The sequence below is a fragment of the Macadamia integrifolia genome, chromosome 2 (assembly GCF_013358625.1).
Source record: "Macadamia integrifolia cultivar HAES 741 chromosome 2, SCU_Mint_v3, whole genome shotgun sequence".
In the NCBI taxonomy this organism is placed as follows: Eukaryota; Viridiplantae; Streptophyta; class Magnoliopsida; order Proteales; family Proteaceae; genus Macadamia; species Macadamia integrifolia.
The window spans coordinates 33,817,115-33,829,959 of NC_056558.1; the positions used below are offsets into that span (position 1 = coordinate 33,817,115).

General features: G+C 38.0%; 1 pseudogene; it reads right to left on the reverse strand.

Moving 5' to 3' along the window:
- Nucleotides 1-4,789: 4,789 nt before the first annotated feature.
- LOC122091137 lies at nucleotides 4,790-6,138 on the reverse strand (annotated as a pseudogene).
- Between the last annotated feature and the right edge of the window lie 6,707 nt (nucleotides 6,139-12,845).

Consider the following 12,845-nt stretch of genomic DNA (forward strand, 5'->3'; position numbering starts at 1 on the left):
GAGTATCATGGAAGTCTGAAGCAGCTCCGAAGAATTAGAACGCTAATTTTTTGACCTAACAACCATATCATGGCCTTGTAGTGTTGCCCCCCTCTTTTTAAATTCTATAATCTCCTCCCTGCTCTATCTTTTTGGCTCAAGCATAGTAATGATGTGATTGTTTTTAGGGCCCATTTAGCTCATGGAAAACAGAGCGTTTATTTCAATATGAAATCTTGATAACAATGTTCTTACCGCTTTAATTTAATTTTCTTCTTTCTAATAATAATAATAATAATAATAAAGGTCATCTAAGTGCGACTGAATGGATTGATAATTAATTCCATTCATGTCCATCTTTTTGTACTGTTACATTAGTCATTTTCAATATAAAAATTGTATCCATTGGATAAATTTGTTCCTAACAGTTAGGATTTTTTTTTTTTAAAGAAATAATTAGGACCATTGAACCCATACGGGTCCAGGTAGGTATCAATATCTGGCTTGGCCAATAAATCCAATCCGATTGAAGAGAGTTATTTTCACACAAGGATCGGCTTACCGTTTCATTACTCAAGAGCCCTTTATATAGGGTCAGGACTACAATAGAAACATTACATAGAGAAACATTGGATCCCAAACATGTGGGCCATAATACACGATACACGAGGAGATAACACTCATAATACACATTATTACAAATAGACAAATAGACAGATTTCTAAAGAAACCCAAGAAGATAAAACACATAAGTAGTGTGTGGGGTCTGCCCACTAACTGCTATCAGTACTGTCAGAGCTACTGGCAGGGTAATAGTTGGCAGTATCAATTAACTAGTCATTGTTGGCATCGAGTAGGTCACCAATACGTGGATCAGTGAGTCTGCTAGTTTGATGGAGTTCCCATGCAGTATCAAGGTGAAGGAGAAGTGGGGCTGGGACCAGAATTGGGAGGACATCATTAGCAGCGCACATAGTAGCCAAAAAAGATCTCCATTTGTTCCGATGCTGGACTCGATTGGTATAGAGTTCATAGGTTCTAATCTTTAACACATGAAAATTAGGAGTGTAATGGATATAATGGCAGGGTTGCTGCTGGTCAAAGGTTTGGTGAATAAGAGGAGGCCGGTGGAAAAGGATGGTAATATAGTGTGAATTTGGGTTATCTTCATGTGGAAGGTGAGAGGAAAAAAGGTGAAACCAGTGAGGTATAGGAGCAAAGAGTTGCAGGAAGTGGAGGATTGTTAGGTTAGGCCGAGAACTTCCTCGAGTGGGGAACATCCAGCGAGTGGTGAACCAGTGGATGGTGCTTAAAGGGAGGCTTAAGGCAATGGTGTAGGCTGAGCAGTGGTGCTAAAAGATGCATTTGTAAATGAGAGGGAGGTCTTGGAGTTCTTATAGGGTGGTAAAAGAAAAAAGGGTAAGATATGGATAGTCAGGGTGAAAAGAACTTCCTGGTAAAACTAATCCTTCACGACGAAGAGCAATCATAAGGAGTTGGATGGTTGTAGTCTTACTGTAAGAAATGACTTTTTTTTGAGTTAGATCTTAGAAAATTTCTGGGGGAAGACCTGGATGAAGGGAACATCAGAGATTATGACCAGGTGGTGGCGTCTGAGAAGTAGAGGCGCCACGGGTTATGGAGAAAAGTAAAGGGATGATGGCAAAGGTTGAGGTAGGTCGGGAGAGGAAATCTGTCAAAATATTTTCTTTTCCTTTTATGTGCTTAACATCAAAAGACCATTGGGAGAACCACTGAGCTCATCGGAGAAGTTGTGCTTGAGGAAGGATATTCTATCAAAATTCAAGCATACGAGGAAAACTTGACATGTCAAGTACAACGAGGAACTTATGACCAATAAGATGAAATTGAAAATTTTCTATGCCACGCTTGACTGCTAGGATTTCTTTGAAAGTAAAATGATAATGGGCCTCAAAAGGCTTGAAAGATCCACTCTTGTATCCACAAACAGTTCTTGTAGTGTTGGGAGTATGTCCTTGTTCTTCAAGGAGGACTACACCCCAATGAGTATCACTGGCATCTGTTTGTAAAATTCTTTTTCCAGTGGATGGAATCTGGGGAGTGGGGAGGTTCTCAGAAAGCTTCTTTAGAGCTTGAATTGCTGATGTATGAGCAGCAGACCATGGAGGGGCTTTTTTACGCAAAAGCTGGTGAAGTAGAGAAGTATGTATGATCTGTTGTGGGAAAGACTCTGTCATACAATTGACGATCCCAAGAAATTGTTGAACCTGAGTTTTGGTGAGAAGGCCATCTGGAAACAACTGTAATGAGGTTACAATATGGGGTTGGAGATTATATTTCCCTTTGGAGATGGTCACACCGAGAAAATCAATAGAAAGGACACTAATTTGTAGCTTTTTGGGAGAGAGCATGAGACCATAATCTTGAACAATTTAATGAAATTGCTGGAGAAGTCGCAGATGATCTGTCTCATCTTTGGAGAAGAAGAGAATATCATCAATATATATAAGAGCATGGTCTTGGATGGGAGTAAAAATCTTCATCATGTCTCTCTAGAAGATAGATGGAGCTGTTTTAAGACCAAAAGGCATGACTGTCCATTGCATATGATAGCCTGGAATGTAAAAGGCTATCTTTGGTCTATCTTTTGGGATGATTCCAAGTTGCCAAAAACCTGCTTTAAGGTCAAACTTGGAGAACACAATGGCATGGGCTAACTGAAGAAGCAAAACCGGACGAGTTGAAAGGGGAAGTTTCTCATCAGCCAAAAAGAAATTTAATGGCCGATAATTAATAACCATTCTCAACTTTCCACGAACTTGTTCTACTCGTTTGTTGACATAAAATGCTTGGCATGTCCATGGAGAAAGTGTAGGTTCCAAAAGACCTTGGGACGATAATTGCTGAATCTCTTGAATAGCCAATGAAAGATGATCTGGATTTAGGCCTGGATGGCTGACTTTTGTTGGATTGACATCTTCATTTTTCTTAAAAGGAAGTGTGATGAAGAAGTCAGGGTTCTGCCATAAAAGTTGAGAACCCTTGGTGAGAAAATCCGAATGAGATTCTGCACAGGATGTGGTGAGGATGTGTGCTTTGATTTCTTCAAACATAGAGGGACCTGCAAAAAAGAGGTTAGAAATAGAAGACCAAGGAAGAAGCTGTTGTTTATAGACAAGACCTCGGGGAGTCCAACGAAGAGGGAGATGGCTGAGCACATCAAAACCTATAATGAGATCTTTGCCTGAAAAATGGGTTCTTAGAACTGTATGGGTAACAGACAAGGTGGGGAGAAGTTCGATTTTTATAGGTTGTTTAGACACTAGGGTGATATGGAAGATTTCACCATTAGCTGCAAGGAAAGGTAGGGGTGGATCCTGAGTTTTCCAAAAAGTTTTGGGAAGAACTTTTGGGTTTAGGATTGTGGTAGCAACTCCTATGTCTAAACAGGCAATGAGTTTGATAGGTTTAACATAAGGTTCGGGGATTATTTGGGCTGAGACATGAGAAAGAGAAACGGACTGACATTGGAGAAGAGGGGGTTGGTCACTAATCTGAGAAGGGGAGAGAAAATGTATTACTTGGTAGAGGGGACCAGATTCCTCGGACTCGGAGAGGGAAGACTTCGGGGCTGAGTCTATATCTGGGAAATCAATTGCAAATAGAGAAAGATCTGTAGGTGCTTCATTAAGGGAGTATAAAGATTCGAGGTCTGCATCCTGAAGATCTTCATGGTGAAGAGAAGATAACATGTGCATGACCTTATCTTTCTTGCGAGACATGGGACAATTTTTGGTAAAATGGCCATCTTTCCCACAGACATAACAAGCGGTGGACTTGTTCTTTCCTCTATATTGCTTTTTCCTGAGAAATCTCCATTTTTTCTTTGGAGAATGGAAGGAGAATTTCTTTTTTCTCCTTGGCTTCCATTTCTGATGCTGAGAGAAAAGGGGAAACCTTCTGTGGTGAGAAGTCTTCTTGGTAGCACAATCACAAGATTTGTCACCTTTGCACTTAATTTTAAGATAAGAAGTATCACAAGCAGAGGAGACTTTATCAGAACATTCTTGCAAATCTTTCCAGAATTTTTTGATGTTGCAAAGCTTATCAAGGACAGTGGGAGCATAGCTATAAAGAGAACCAATAGTGCATGAAGCCAATGGAATATTATGGTTCTTCAGAAACTGCTATGTATCTGCACCAAGAGGCTCTGGAAGAGAGTTCAAGAAAACTTGCTTTAGGTTTTCATCATCAATACCACCGATTTCATGGAATCGGTCGATCATTCTGGAGAAATGTTTGTCAAGATCTGATTGAAGCAGAGAATAACACTTCATTTGGAGAAATTCGTCACGGGCCTTTGAAAGATCATTTGATACGGGGCCAAGGAACTCTTGATAGAGAATGGTAATAAACTAGCTCTCAGTAAGTTGCACAAGTTGCAGTTGTCTGTAAGGGCTAAGAGCTAAATACCATTCCCTGAGTTTTCCTTGGAGTCTTGCAACAAACTTAGACAGGACAGTGACAGTTGAGGCTCCTTCATGAAGTAGTTCAGCAGTGACAATGACAGTAGGACAGGATAGAACAGTGACAGTGACAGTGACAAAGATGAAGAGAAAATGTACGCAATGCAAGTCTTCATTATCATTAAAAAAAAAATATATATATATATATAGTCTTTATTATCATTAAATGAAAAATACAAATTACATGGTATATATCTTAGCAGGTGATGCTATCACGGTGGAATTGACTGAGACTTGATCTTTATTGTTTTTCCCAAATCATAGAAAAATTAAAAACAAGTACAAATTATAGATGTACAATCTTAGCAAGTGAGGTTGTTACCCGGTGCTACACATAGTTAGCAAATTCGGATTCGGGAATTATTCGGACGGAGAATTATTCGGAATAATTCGGACGATTAATTTAAGGATTCGGTCAAAAAAGCGGTCAAAAAATCTTATTGGGGTTTTTAAAAAAAAAAAATTTGTTTTTTTATTTTTTTATTTTTTATTTTTGGTTTTTTTTTTTAAATAATGTTTAAATATACCGAATAATTCGGTTTAATTCGGATTCGGTCCGAATTATTCGCGATTTATATTCATTTTGGAAAAAGTCGCGAATTTTAAAGAGTTTTATTTTTAATTCGGATTCGGTCCGAATTTTTGATAAAATTCTTTAAAATTCGGTTCGGCCGAATAATTCGCGAATTATTCGGCCGAATTGATAACTATGGTGCTACACCAAATTGGTTACAATAGTTCTCATAAATCTGAATACAATCTTGCATAGCTACTGTGTTTCCACCATTGCATTCAATTGCACCGTTGATGGCTTGGATGGTTGCCCCAAACCCTTGGCCAGAAGTTCTGATTGAGTGACAGTTGTTCATCCAGAACCATAATGCTGTCTTGAACGAAGTCACAACATCGGTGGCCACAATTCCAGGATTATTTCGCCCATCAAATCCTATACTGTTACCTGCAGCCCCATAATTATAATTCCACGATAGCTGGAGCTGTCCACGGCCGTAGTAACCCTGCCCACTGACGCATGGGTATTGTGTATTTATTGCATCACAATAATCTTTAGAAGCACCATTTGTCTCTTCTATGTAACAAAAGGCTATACACAAACACAACTTAGTAGAACAACAAACAATAAAATTAAGAGAGTTGAAATAGAAAGAAGATTAGTTGATGAAATAATGAAAAACTTACATCCAGTTTCATGTGTTGCCTGAGTAAAGAAAGCGGCAATCTCACGTTTATAGTCATCAGTTGTTCCGGTTGTGCCGAAGCTAGGATACAAATTAAGTTCTGTGAGGAATGCATCACGTGTATAAAAGCTCTTTCCTGCACAGCTTGAGCCATCTTGATTGATTATCTCATCAAAGAATGCTTGTGTAACTATATCACCTACGGTGGTACCAGTCGGCGACATCCCACTTAGAGTAGTTGGCATTGTATAGCAAGGTCCCGCTTGGCATGTAGGGCCGCATTAAGCATCCCCAGTTCCGCAATACCCATATTGACTACAACAAAAGCCTGCTGCACAACCACAACTCTGAGCCATGACTACGGATCCCTGCATTAGCCCGGCTAAAATTCTAGCCAAAGTTATGGCTAATAGGCTTTTCTTAATTGTAATGGTTACCATTTTGGAAGTTGCCATCAAGGACGACTGATTAGAAAAAGATGAAATTGTGGGAAATGAGAATGAAAAAAAGGTGTAAGGGAAAAGGAGTATTTATAGTGTATTAGTGCGTGTGGGAAGAAATGATGCCTACATTAGTTGTCTTCTGCAACAAATCTCAGGAGTCGTGTCTTACTGGTATTAAGGGGCTGTTTGATAACACTTTTATTCCTGGAGAGTGTTCTTTTACAGAAGTGTTCTTTTTCGATTCCATGCTGTGAAGACACTCTGGCAGAATAGAAACAGTGTTTGGCAAAACTATTTCAGAAATGTCCTTAGAACAGGAAAAGAATAGAAACAACGTTTGACAAACACTTTATATAAATTCACTTTTGAACAATAAAATCAATAATTACATACATGCTATTATGGTCAAATTTAACTTAAATAAGGAATTAATTTGTTTATGAAATTATCTTTTAAAATACTATTACTTAAAGAAAATAAAAAATAGAAGCATAAAGAGCTTCCACATTTATCTTAATAAAAAAACAAAAGTTTACTATTCAAGTTTATAGGAATTACAAAATAAAAATAATAGCTGCAGATAGGTGTCTTGAAATTTTATTACATAAACAATCAAATTAGGGGGTAACCCTTATCTACTGCCATCTGATTTGTTATTTGTATCATTTGTTCATTCATCTATCTTCCTTGTACACGTTGACTGCCCTGCAATGGTTCACAAAGGTGTTAGAAAAGAATACATATTCAGGTGCACAATGTTAAATATAGCAATTGGGTCCAATAACCTTCATTGATGATAGTTTTACAGTCCACGGCTTTTCTAATTCTGTTTCATAAAATCCAATCTATGGCATATTTTTAGAATTCAGAAAAGAGAATATGATGAATGGATATCAATTAAAGGCAACTTTATAAGTTTATAGAAGAGAAAATAGATATTAAAGTAGATATTCTGCAAAAATTGAAAACCAACAGAGTGATGTCAAGTGGGTAAGAGAGAGAAAGGTGGGGCGAGTTTCTAGACATAATAAAGAGAATAGAGATGAAATAATCTACCGAAATTTATAGGGATTACCAAAAAATTATCAAGAACCCACAAACTAGCATACTACTCTCTTTTCCATTCTTCTAGCTATAAGAAAATGTCTCAGAAGCTAACATACAAGACAAGACTGTTGGAAATTCGATTTTTTTTTTCTTTAAAATTGGGGTAGGGGAGAACAAAAGGAAGACATTATTTAGTCACACCTAAGATAAAACTAATTGCTATACACAATGTAAATAATTAGGCTGTTGTTTCAGACACCTTGTATCCATGTCAAAAACTGACAGACAAGTACTTGACCCTGTTTCATAATCTAGATTGATAGAGAAATATTGTTGCTCAAAGCAAATTAAAGAATGCTCTCTATCCTAAATCAAACAACTGAATGACTGAAGTTGAAAATCTATCAGTTTAGCAAGTGCTGAAGGCTTACCAAGTAGACATTATATCCATGAAGTCTATACACACAGTGAACTTGCACTACTTTCTTCTACCAAAACCCCTAACCCTATCAATAACCTCCAAATTCATGACCATGTCTATTTGCTAACACTACCTCCCCTAATCTCTTAAATAATTAAACCTGAAATAAGTATGTTGATTCTCAAAGTTTCTCATATTGTCAAATGGAAAAGCATCCCTGAGAAAGAACCGAAACCAACCTAATGTCTTGACCATAGTTAGCAATTCGGCCGAATAATTCGCGAATTATTCGGCCGAACCGAATTTTAAAGAATTTTATCAAAAATTCGGACCGAATCCGAATTTAAAATAAAATTCTTTAAAATTCGCGACTTTTTCAAATATGAATATAATTCGCGAATAATTCGGACCGAATCCGAATTAAACCGAATTATTCGGTCCATTTAAACATTATTTTAAAAAAAAAAACCAAAAATAAAAAATAAAAAAATAAAAAAAAACAATTTAAAAAATAAAAAAAAACCCCAATAAGATTTTTTGACCGCTTTTTTGACCGAATCCTTAAATTAATCGTCCGAATTATTCCGAATAATTCTCCATCCGAATAATTCCCGAATCCGAATTTGCTAACTATGGTCTTGACTCCTTGTTCACATGAAATTTTTTTAAACTTGAACAGCTCTCCATGTTCATCAAATTCTGGCTTCTAAACTTGGTTTTAGTAGACAATGAAGCCCCTTTTGCTGGAGAACATCTTCCAAGAGAGGGTTTCGAAATAGGAGAGAGAGAGAGAGAGAGAGAGAGAGAGAGAGAGAGAGAGACAATACCTTTGCTGGAGAAGAACCTCTTCCAAGAAGATGAGTCCACGATTGTGGGCCTGCGACCCCTTTTCTAAGGCTTCTTGCAAGGGAAGATGGGGTTTTAGTTTTTTTTTTTATCAGGAAGTAGTTGGACAAAGGTAAAGGGTTTTGGAGGGTTTTTGTTCTTTTAAGTAAGTAGAAGAATAGACAAAGTAACTTTTTGGTATTCTTGCAATTTACTCTTTAGTCATTCTTTTTCACTGGTTCATTCCGCGAGAATACAAAAATGAACCGGACGTACCAAATGTATTTTTGTTCTATTTGCATTCCCGCAGAATAGAAGAACACCAGAAACATTCTCCCAGAGTGTTATCAAACGGCCCCTAAGTATACACTGACTTAGTCCCAAAGTTGGAGTAACATATAATGGAGGTAATAGTTGAGCAACGAACTTGAATTTGATTAGTTTATTAATTAAATTGAACAAATCAATATTGGAAAACTGGCCAGACCCATTCATAAAACTATCTGAATAACATTAAAGAATAGTCTGTTTCTTATACTATCTAATTTTGTCTGTTTCAATATTCTGACCCGGCCAGAGGACCAGAGATCATTTCCAATATGTTATGTTGTTCAGAATTTCCCCATTAAAAAGTTGGAATGGGTCCTTTTTCTGCTATCATCTTGGTTGATGGAGGTAATTACAAGTTGGGTTATGGTTTCATTTTGCTTTGCTATGTTGACCTAAAGCCCGTAAAATAATGACACCGAAAGACTCTCTCTCTCTCTCTCTCTCTCACAGCTTAGCAAGATGTACTGGGGCACTCAAAACAGTTTACATGGATAAAAAACCATTTCAGCAGGATTTCAAAGGTTATTGGAGCCCTGAATTGTCAAATTTAATGATGTCAACTCTAAATTTCTTCACTTGACCACTATCAATAGGAGTGCTCACAATTGGATATCTACCATTAATTCCAATGGCTTGTTACTCACTTCCCATGATGATATTGCAGCAGCTTTGCTCTCCCACTTCAAGTCCATGATCTATTCCACCAATAATCCCATCATTGAGGAGGATTAATTATTTCAATCACAGGTAGAGTTTCAGCTCTGGATAACTCGGCTCTTATGGCTCTCATCTTGGCAGATGAAATTTCTAAAGTTGTTATGAAAATTCCTGGTTGGAAAGCATCTGGACCTGATGGATATCCTGGTCTATTCTTCAATGAGATATGAGATCAGATTGGCCCTACTGTTATTTCTGTTGTTCATAATTTCTTCACTTCTAGTTTTTTCTGTAAATCTTTGAACCATACTTTCATATCCATCATTTATAAGTGTGAGTTTTCTTCTTCCTTGGGAGATTTTTTTTTTTTTTTGCTAGAAGATCAAAGAATTTGTATTAAAAAGAGATGAAAATGAAATTACATGAGATCACAAAAAGAGCCAAAAGGAGCCTCCACCTTCGGCATTGCCATCAGCAGAGGCTCACAACCACTATCTGTAAAATCTAAAGCGAGGTCTTCCTGCTTCGTCGATAATTTGCTCCTTGGAAATGGAAGCAGGCAAGGCCGATCTCACCCCATAGAAGCCGGACTTAGCTGCATCATTTGCTAGAAAATCCGCAATGGGATTTACTTCTCTGTAACAATGGGATATCTTCCACTCAATAGAGTTAACATAGCATAAAAGGTTTGACCATTCTTGGAAAACAAACCAAGGAATAATCCTATTTCGAAATATATCAACCACTGCGATCAAGTCAGAGTGAATCCAAAGCCGCTGCACATTCATATCACGAGCATGCTTCAGGCACTTGATAATGCTCCAGAATTCTACTGCAAAATTATTTGCCACTCCTAAAGACACAATAGAGCAAAAGATTTTTCCCTACATGATCAAGAAAAATACCTCCACCACCAGCCCGACCAAGATTCCCCAGTGAGCAACCATCAACATTCAGCTTCACCCAATTGACATGAGGCTTACTCCAGTGAACCTCCAAAACCTCAAGGGAGGGAGAATGAGCATTGGAGAGATGAAATCTTCTAGCAAGGACGACATCATTTGCAGATTTTGGAGAGATTCTCATTCCATTGTAAATAAACACAATGGACTTAGAAATAGCATAGAGCACCATGGAAGGAGATCAAGCTTTACCTTCATGCCTTCTAAGATTTCTCTTACTCCAAATTGCATCAAAAGTGACACCCAAATCGATCAGCCATGGATCCTTTAGGGACTCGCCCTACCCCTTGCCCTTCCACCATTTTATGACCTCATCAATAGAAGGTTTATAAACCCATGATTGATGCAACAGAGCAGCGGACTTGGTCCAGAGGTCCTGAGAGAACTTGCACTCCAAGAATATATGATTGAAAGATTCACAATTCTCACCACACAGATCGCACCGGGAAGTGATTGGAATCCCTTTAGCCTGAATTCTATCATCAGTTGGCAGTTTGCCATGCACCTAGCGCCAGGACAAGGAAGATAACCTAGGAGGGAGATGCTTGTTCCAAACCACAGAGGCCCAAGGCACAGATGGAGAAGCGGACCTGATACCATTCCAAGCTGACTTCACTGAGAACTTCCCCATCGGATCAAGCTTCAAAACACACTGGTTAGCCATTGGAACAGAAGGAAGAGGTAAATCCCGAATAGCCTTAAAAGCCAGATTCAATAGAGATGAACCAACCAAGGGCAAGTGCCAAGTGCCGTTGACAATGAAATCTACTACCTTGGGAAAAAAACCTTTGAAAACCTCTTCCCCAAGACCAGAAAAATTACAAATTGATTTGGGACCCATCCAGATATGCCTTGAAAAATCAATATTCTTCCCATCTCCCACAATCCACCTATCATTGTTAGCAACATAATTCCACATCTTCCGAATTCCTGGCCAAACAGAAGAGTTTTCAAAACCTTTCTTGATCTGGCCATGCTTAGATAAATATCTCGCCCTGAGAAGCCTCCTACTGAAGTCTGAGTCATCGTACTTTACGTTCTTAGTGAGCTTGGCAAGTAAAGCTTTGTTTACATCTCTGTGTCTTCTTATACTAAGACCCCCTCCTTTTTAGGCTTGCACACCAAGTCCCATTTCACACTAATTAATTTAGAAGAATCAATTTCTTCTTCCTTGGGAGATTGTCGTCCCATAGTCTGTGCGATTTCCCAAGGGACTGCCTACCCGAGACTATCCTTTGACCTATAGGTCCTGATACAATGTTTGAATTCTAGCTCTTCTAGAGTGGTATCTCACTGATGGCTACCCACCCCCCCCCCCAAAAAAAAAATTAAAAAATAAAAAATAAAAGAGGCATTCTCGTCTACCTAAGTTATGCAAGAAAGTCCTAAAGCCAATCCCATGGAATAGTAACGTTTCATAGGGTCTTTCTGTCCAGGTGCATGTAATCCTCATCTTCATAGACATGTCTATTTCACCGAGCCTCTCTCTAACATTATTGTTAACAGAATTAAACCCATTCTTCCCAAGCTAATTTCCTTCCATCATAATGGGTTTATTAAAGGGAGACATATTTAGGACAAAGTTTTAATTGCTAATGAGTTGTTCCATAGTCCATACCATTGCTAGGAAAGGAGGGGTAAAACGGGTCTCATGTCAATAAAGTAAGATCAAACCTATGATAGACTGGAATGGAATTTTTTGAAAGCCACTCTTCCTAATTTTGGTTTTTATCAGACTTGGTGGATTATGTTTTTTTTGTGTTTCCTCTCCTAAGTTGTCCATATTGCTAAATTGGTTTCCTTTTCCCTTTTCTACACCTACTAGAGGTCTACGTCATGGTGATCCTCCATTATCAGTAAGGATTTAGTTCTTGGTAGTGGTTGCAGCATGGACTGTTGTGTATTGATCACTTTTTCCCTTGTTTTTTCATAAAAATATATTTTGTTACTGTTTTACCCTTAAAACGATACAGGCAATTGATTCAGATTGGTCAGATATTGGTGTCGATCTTAGCTGATACAATCGATATATAGGATGCCAATACTTCAGACCATGATCATCATACCTTCTTATTTTGTGTGCTGAAGTCTTGTCTTCCCATTTATGTACTGCACTCGATCACCATATTATCAAAGGCATCAAGATCTCAAGGAATGGTGAACCCATTTCCCATATGGTGTTTGCTGATAATATATCCTTTTTTGTTAGGCTACATCTCATGGTTCTAAGGTTCTCTTATACATCTCGATCTTAGATCTTATTGATATCTTTTGACAGATTAACAATACCAGTAAGACTACAATTCACTTTAGTCCCAACGTATCTTCTTCCCACAAAAGATTGCTATTTGAGAAGTTCCATATCTCTTCCTCTGCTGAATCCATTTACCTAGGGATCCCTATAATTCATGGTTGCACTAACAAAAACCATTGTAGCAATAAAAAATCTTAAACTCTCCTCTCATATGAACAAGGAT